An 8522-nucleotide genomic window follows, 5' to 3' on the forward strand; every position below is an offset into this window, starting at 1 on the left:
CAGATGCAGAACTGCGGTGAAAACTGATTGAGGCAGACTTAGGCAGAGGCGCAGTGCGCGCCTTTCTAACAACAGCAACGGATGAAGCTTGTATTTCGGGGTGCCAGAAAAGAGTATGCAGCCAATTTCAAAAACGGCCTGACATAGGTTTGTAAGGAAGTAGGAGCGTATCTCGGCTCATGCCCAATCTTCTATTTCTTATCTATAGTAGCCTACCAAGTGCACGCTCACCTTTCTCAATGTTAGTCTTCATGTGGGGCCGCCAGTCTATACTGGCATCATAAATAACGCCTAGATACCTCACAGATTCCACCTGTGGAATATTGTCTGAGCGATAGCGCAATGTGATATGTAACAGCACAGTACTGTATTTGAAAACTAACACACAGCACTTCTGCACAGTGATTGCCAAACTAATGTTACTGAGCCAAATCTCAAGTGCATTGAGGTAAGCCTGCAGAGAGCGATATATATGGCATGAATGTCTGCTGCAGAGGCAAAGATGGCTATGTCGTTTGCGTAAACATAAACCTTAACGCCAGGGTATACGGGAATGTCACACAACAGCATATTGAAAAGAAGTGGCGAAAGCACAGAACCTTGTGGCACACATCTGGTTTGGTCATAGGGGTCTGAAGTAAAGGAGCCGTCAGTGCAAAAGAACTGCCGTCCTGCTTAAAACAAGGATCCACGCTTACATGTAGTACGGTGGGTGTAGTAATGACAATTGGGAGAGAAGGATTGAATGCTCAACACTGTCGTATGCGTTAGCAATGTTAAGTGTCACTAACTCTGATACTTCGTTGTGGCGCATAGCAAGGCGTATATGTTAGATGTTAGGCCGATGTTAGAATTGGATGTTAGAGCTATCGGACGAATATTATCTATATAGAATCTTTTATTTGACTCATTTAAGATTGATCCTATTTTCGCCACCTTCCAGGAGTGCACCAGCCATGCAGCTTCCAATGATGCGTTGACCAGAGCGAGGAAGTCCTGAGTGAAGTCTTGAGCTAAGATTTTCAACATACCGACCGTAATACCGTCCCAAGCCGGAGCCGAGGATTGCATCGAAGAAATTATAGTTAGTAACTCTGATTTGCTAACCACACCATAGTCTGAGACTCATTTTTTTGCCCGATGTGCAGACGGTACAACTCAGCTTGTTAACTGCATGGCTGAAGAGTTTATATTCCGTTGGATAAAACGATACTAAACCTTCCCTTTGTTTGCGTTTGACCAATACGCATTAAGATTTTGAATGTAGTCAACTTTTGGCTTTGCTAGAGTTGTTTTAAATGAGGTGGTGAAAAATTTGTAGTAGATCCAGTCTGCAGTGCTCTGGTTATGCGAAAGGCTCTTCCATGCTGCTTTCCTGCGGCGGAAGGCTGTCTCACACGCATCGTTCCACCCTGGAGATTGCTATTTATTACTAACAGCAGACCGCACGATGAACTGGGAACTCTCGGTAGCCTTCAAAACTGAAGTAAACTCTCGCTTAGCCTTGCCGTTCCTTCAAGAACAAGGATCAGATGTAAGGGAAGCACGGAGAGAAGATTTTTAGGCTGCAAGTTTAACTAGCTTTTGGCCAGAACCATGATCACGGAGTGGGCTCACCAAGATGGTGAAAGCAATTGGCAAGTGGTCACTAGACGTACCACTGTCAACTATGGACCATGCCCCTATACCTACCCTACCTGCTGAAAGTGAAAGCTCGCGAAATTCTTCAACTCAATTTAACCGCTAAGATGTGTTTTCCCAACAAGAAAATTAAGTCTCGTCCACAGACTCGTTCACTCTCATTGCGCTCGCACAAAAGGGGTTAGCACGAGGAGAGAGCCACCAGTTCCCCAAACTTGATTTTTTTTTAAATCAAGTTGCTTACGCTGCTAAAAAATTTCAAATAATTCTGACAGTTTTAATAGCGGCAATTTTTAATGCTAGTTCACGTTTTCACTGAAATTTAGACATTTAGAAATTTCAAAAGTTTCTTTTATTCAAATAAAACTCATTTCATTCAAAATGCAACCTATATTTTGTCATCATCATCAGCAGCCTGACTACGCCCACTGCAGGGCAAAAGCATTCCCCATGTCTCTCCAATTAACCCGGTTCTTCGCCAGTTGCGGCCACCGTATTCCCACAAATATCTTAATCTCATCCGCCCACCTAACTTTCTGCCGCCCCCTACTACGCTTTCCCTCTTTTGGAATCCACTCCGTTACCCTTAAGGACCAGCGGTTATCTTGCCTTCGCATTACATGCCCTGCCCAAACCCACTTCTTCCTCTTGATTTCAACTAGGATATCATTAACGCGCGTTTGTTCTCTCACCCACTCCGCCCGCTTCCGATCTCTTGACGTTACGCCTATCATTTTTCTTTCCATAGATCGCTGCGTTGTGATTAACTTAAGCCGAACCCTCTTTGTTAGCCTCCACGTTTCTGCCCCATAGGTGAGTACCGGTAAGATACAGCTGTTGTACACTTTTCTCTTGAGGAATATTGGTAAACTGCCATTCATGATCTGAGAGAACCTGCCATATGCACTCCACCCCATTCTTATAGTTATTTTCCTCTCATGACCAGGATGAGCTCTCACTACCTGTCAACAAAAAACAACCTGTCAACAAAAACAGCAAACAAAAAGAAGCGCCTCTATCGTGCGGCCAAGCGTACGAATTCAGTTGAAAAATGGGAAATATATGGCAGGTGCCTACATGAATACATTACCTTACTACGGCGTTCTAAAAAGAAATTTTTTCACGAAGATCTTGGAAACATATTGCGCGTCAACCCGAAAAAATTCTGGAATCTGGTCACTCCTTGCAAAAACCGTACTCAAAACATTTCGTTGATTAACCAAGACGGCTTACATGTCCCTGAGAATGAGCGCGCAGATGTCATGAATTCATATTTTTCCTCCGTATTCACGCATGAACCTGCTCTCCATATTCCATCAATACCTTCCACTAGTTTTTCCCAAATGCCACCAGCTTTTATAACCCATGAGGGCATCACTAAACTCATCGACAACCTTAAAGTGTCAAGCGCCCCTGGGCCAGACAACATAACTGCAAAAATATTAAAGGGAACTGTGAGCATTTCTAGCCGTATTTTGCAAATTATTTTTCAGCAGTCGGTTTCAAATGGTGAAATACCAAATGACTGGAAAACTAGTAAAGTAACTCCAGTATTTAAGGTAGGCAACCGATCCGACCCTTCTAATTACCGCCCAATTTCATTAACATCCATTCCATGCAAGCTACTGGAGCACATATTATATTCGCAGATCGCATCACACCTCGACAATAACGCTTTCTTTTATGAAAAACAGCACGGTTTTAGGTCAGGCCATTCTTGCGAGTCCCAGCTCTTCGAATTTACTACAGACCTTCACTTAAACTTAGATTCTTCTTTTCAAACCGACGTCATTTACCTGGATTTCTCCAAAGCCTTCGATCGCGTTCCACACCGGCGTTTAATGACAAAACTCTCCTGCCTCCACATCGACCCTTTAATCCTGTCATGGATCGACTGCTTTCTCCGCAACCGCTCACAATATACAGTAATAGGCAACCATAGATCGTCAAATACCACAGTCCTCTCTGGTGTCCCTCAGGGATCGGTGCTAGAACCACTCCTTTTTCTCATATTTATAAATGATCTTCCCAATGTCGTATCATCTCGTATCCGCCTCTTCGCAGACGATTGTGTCCTCTACCGCCGCATATCTACTCCCGATGATCAGACTCTGCTTCAACGCGACTTAAACCTCATAGAAACCTGGTGTACATTATGGCTCATGCAACTGAACATTTCGAAATGCAAATTCATGCATGTATCGAGAAAGCGAAATAACCTTAGCTATCAGTATTCATTAAGTTCCACACCACTCTCCGAAACAGAATCATACCGGTATCTTGGAATCATCATAAACAACAAACTAACCTGGTGTGAGCACATTGCAAAAATTTGTACAGACGCTTCCAAAATTCTTGGGTTTATCAGACGATCCCTTGCTTTTTCACCCCATTCTGTCCGACAGCTCGCCTACGTAACATTCATCCGTTCCAAGCTCGAATATGCCTCGGCGATCTGGAATCCCCATCAAAAATATCTAATTGATCAGCTTGAAGCCATCCAAAATCGCGCGGCCCGTTTTATCACATCGCAGTACGGCAGACAACACAGTGTAACTCTCATCAAGGCATCCCTTGATCTGCAACCCCTGGCACTCCGGCGTAACATTTCACAGCTCTGTTTGTTTCACAAATTGTACTACACCTTCCCACAGCTAAGAAACTCTGTATTGCACCCGCCGCTTCGCACCTCACGACGACTTTTTAACTCTTTAAGTCGGCAGCGCATTCACGGCTCCACAAACTCATTTAATAAATCTTTTTTACCTAGCTCCATTACACTGTGGAATGACTTACCCGATTTCATAGTTATTGAAACAGAACCCATTAAATTCAGGCAGTTATTATCATCACATTTCAAGGGCTGAGTTATTTTGTCGTGTTTTTGAGTGTGTGCATGTGTTTTTATTGTTTTTTTTTGTTTTGTTTTTGTCTTATCTCAAGTTGTTCTTGAGCTGCTGTGTCTTTCTCATGTTAATATTTTGATAATGTTAATGTTGACCATGTACCCTGTACTTTGTATTTCTTGTTGATTTCACTGACCACTGATTATGAAACGACCTTTCCCCCCCCCCCTTATGTAATGCCCTAAGCCAAGGGCCCTTAAGGGTAAATAAATGATGATGATGATGATAACAGACATATTCTCTTACTACTTCCAGCGTCTGGCTACCAATTGCGAACTGCTGTTCCCTTGCTAGGCTTTTGAACGTTGCTTTGGTTTTCTGCGTGTTTATTTTTGGCCCCGCGTACTGCTCTGCCTGTAGCGTTCATTGATCATGCTTTGCAGTTCATGTCCTGGGTGACTTAGCAAGGCAATGTTATCAGCGAATCGGAAATTACTTAGGTATTCTCCATTAGCTCTTATACCCAACTGTTCCCATTTCAGGCCCCGGAATACCTCCTGTAAACAGGCAGTGAATAGCATAGGCGAGATCGTGTCTCCCTGCCTGACACCTTTCCTTATTGGAAAGGTGTCAGGCAGGGAGACTGTATGGAGATCCTTCAACAAATCTGCTGTTATCTGATCCTGCATTCCTGACTGTATGGAAAAGTATGTCAGCTGTGCAGTCGTTATGAATATATTCCAATATTTTCACATAACACTCTTCTACACCCTGATTCCGCAATGCCTGCATGACTGCTGAAGTTTCTACTGAATCGAATGCTTTCTCGTAATCAATGAACACTATATATAGGGGTTAGTTACATTCTGCGCATTTCTCTGTCACCTGATTGATCGCATAAATATAATCCATTGTCGAGTATCCTTTACAAAAGCCTGCCTGATCATTTGCTTGATTGAAGTCTAAGGTTGTCCTGACCCTATTAGCGATTACCTTAGTAAATACCTTATAGGCAACCGACAATAAGCTGATCGGTCTGTAATTCTTCAAGTCCTTGACGTCTCCTTTCTTATGAATTAAGATAATGTTAGCGTTTTTCCAAGCTCTAGTTACGCTCGAGGTCACAAGACATTGCTTATACAGGGTGGCTAGTTTTTCGAGCACAATCACTTCTGCATCCTTCAACAAATCTGCTGTTATCTGATCCTCATCAGCTGCTTTCCCTCTTTGCATTGCTCCTAATGCTTTCTTTACTTCCTCCTTCGTTACTGGCAGGATGTCCCACTGCTTAACTGCCTCTCTCAGTAACATTCTGATTGCAATTGCTACTGTATAGATTTGTGTAAAACTCTTCGGCTACTTTAACTATCCTATCAATATTGCTAATGACATTGCCCTCTTTGTCTCTTATCGCATACATCTGGTTTTACCTACGCCTGGTTTTCTCTTCACTGCTTTAAGCTACCTCCGCTCTTTAGAGCATGCTCAATTTTCTCCATGTTAAACTTCCTGATGCCGGCTACCTTGCGCTTATTCATTAACTTCGACAGCTCTGCTAGTTATATTCTATCAATGGAGCTAGACGTCCTCATGCTTTGCCGTTTCTTAATCCGATCTTTAGCCTCCTGAGATAGCTTCCCGGTATCCTATCGAACCATCCTGCCGCCTATTTCTGCGGCGCACTCCGTAATGATATCTGTGAGACGATCGTTCATTGTTTGAGCATTACGGTCGTCATCTTCAGTTAAAGTAGAAAATCTGTTCTGCAGGAAAATCCTGAATTTCTCTACGTTCCCTCCTAATGCTAACTCGTTAATAAACTTCCGCTTCACTAATTTTCTGCGTTCCCTTTTCAAATCTAAGCTAATGTGAGACTTTACCATTCTGTGGTCGCTACAACGGACCTTACCGAGGACCTCCACATCCTCTGCGATGCCCGGCTGAGCAGACAGCATGAAGTCTATTGCATTTTTAGTCTCACCATTGGGGCTCTTCCATGTCCACTTCCTGTTGGCTCGTTTGCGGAAGAAAGTATTCATGATCCGTAAATTATGTATATCTGCGAACTCTACTAATAACTCTCCCCTGCTATTCCTAGAACCTATGCCATAGTCACCCACCGCCTGGTCTCCAGCTTGCTTCTTGCCTATCTTTGCATTGAAGTCGCCCGTCAGTACAGTGTACTGTCATTTTACTTTAGTCATCGCTGATTCCACGTCTTCGTAGAAGGTTTCAACGATCTGGTCATCATTGCTTGATGTAGGTGCGTATGCCCTCACCACCATCAGCTTATACCTCTTATTAAGCCTAATTACGATAGCTGCCACCCTCTCGTTAATTTCATAAAACTCCTCTGTGTTGCCAGCTATATCCTGATTGATGAGAAATCCCAAGCCTATTTCTCTTCTGTCTGCTAATCCACGATAGCACAGTACGTGCCCGCCCTTTAGCACTGTATAAGCCTCATCTGTCCTCCTAACCCCACTAAGCCCTAAGACATTTCAATTAATACCCGCTATTTCCTCCAACAGCACTGCTAAACCAGCTTCACTGTATACGGTTCTTGCGTTAAACGTTAAATTTTTCAAAATTACAATTTTAACACCAATCGTAATTGAAGTTTAAAGTATAATTATAATTGAAATGTTTATTAGGAAGTAAAAGATTTGAGTTCAATTCTAATTCTACGAAGCGAATAGCCAAAGCGCACCCACTGGTATGGATTCGGGTACCGAGGAAAAATTGGGGGGGGGGGGCACTTAAGGTTTGTCATAAGCATATGACGCGATAGCGTAAGAAGTTAATTCCAATGTATGCAGAGGTCATTCTCTAATTTGCGTTCATAGATCTTGGGAATCCTCAGACACTTCGCACAGTGGTGCAGCGGTTGAGCGATGTGCCACTGCTCTTCGATGGCAGGCGCTCCCAGTGATGGGCATTGTGCGCCCCAGGTTGGTCTTCCCGAGCGAGCAATGATTAATTTAACATCCACCTGCTACGATGGGCAAGTCTGCTTGCTATCCCGTGAGCAGGTTGTGATGACACTTCAATCTCGCGCGACTTAGGTGGAGTACATGCCTCCTGCGTTGCTCTCTGGGAACTGCCTGCAAGAGCCATGCCCGTGATTTTTCCCTCACACCTCCGACACCAACGCTGACAACGCCGGCACCAGTCTTTCTGGTGAACAGGGTCTTTTACGTTATCGCGTTAAATGCTCGGAAGTTTCAGAGTGAATAGTGAATAAACAACTATAGCCGGCCCCCAACCCATCAGTGCAACTTTTCCCAGGTCTACCTAAACTACATGGCCCCAGGAGCACATTTTCTAAAGTGCCCTTACGCCGGCTCGCATGGACAATATTATCCTCGGGCAGAAACTAAGTGAGCGCGTTAGTTTTAGCCTCCGACGTACTACTCCGTTTATCTCACATAAACTCCCTCAGGCCGCTATTGCTGAAAAGAAAATTCTTTAAAACGAAGAACGGAAACACAAAAAATGTCATTTCGTTTCTATTCATTCTCCAGCACATTCGTGGCTTACCTGGTGCGCAAATTCTTCAAAGGCGAAAGTCACACCTCCTGCATAGCATTCGGTGAAATACAGGTTGCACGAGAAACTATACTAGACGAGGACTGACCACCCTCGTCGTACGCGGGAGGTGCAGGGTTTTATCCCCGCTGCCTCCACGTACTTGTAGGTTTCCATCCGGCCTGAGCTTTCCGCTCATCTGCTACCTCGATCCTTCAGGGGGGAGGGAGGGGGGGGGGAGGCGGGTATGCTTGGAAAATGTGTCTTCAGTAGGAGTTTGCGAATGATTGAAATTTTCTAGTGGTGGCTCAAAAATCCTTGTAACTCGAATCGCTGAACGATTCAAAAAGCCCTCGTTGAACATTGGATCCGAGTCTAATTTATACTAAAGTTTTGGAGCGTTTTTGAATAATTGGCTGAACGGTCAAATAGGGCAGACCATAGTTTTATTTTTTCATTATTTCAAAACCATTGCCCATTCTGACGCTGCAGAGCATGCTGCTGGAG

Source organism: Amblyomma mixtum, chromosome 3 (genome assembly GCF_055824585.1).
Source record: "Amblyomma mixtum isolate Tamu chromosome 3, ASM5582458v1, whole genome shotgun sequence".
In the NCBI taxonomy this organism is placed as follows: Eukaryota; Metazoa; Arthropoda; class Arachnida; order Ixodida; family Ixodidae; genus Amblyomma; species Amblyomma mixtum.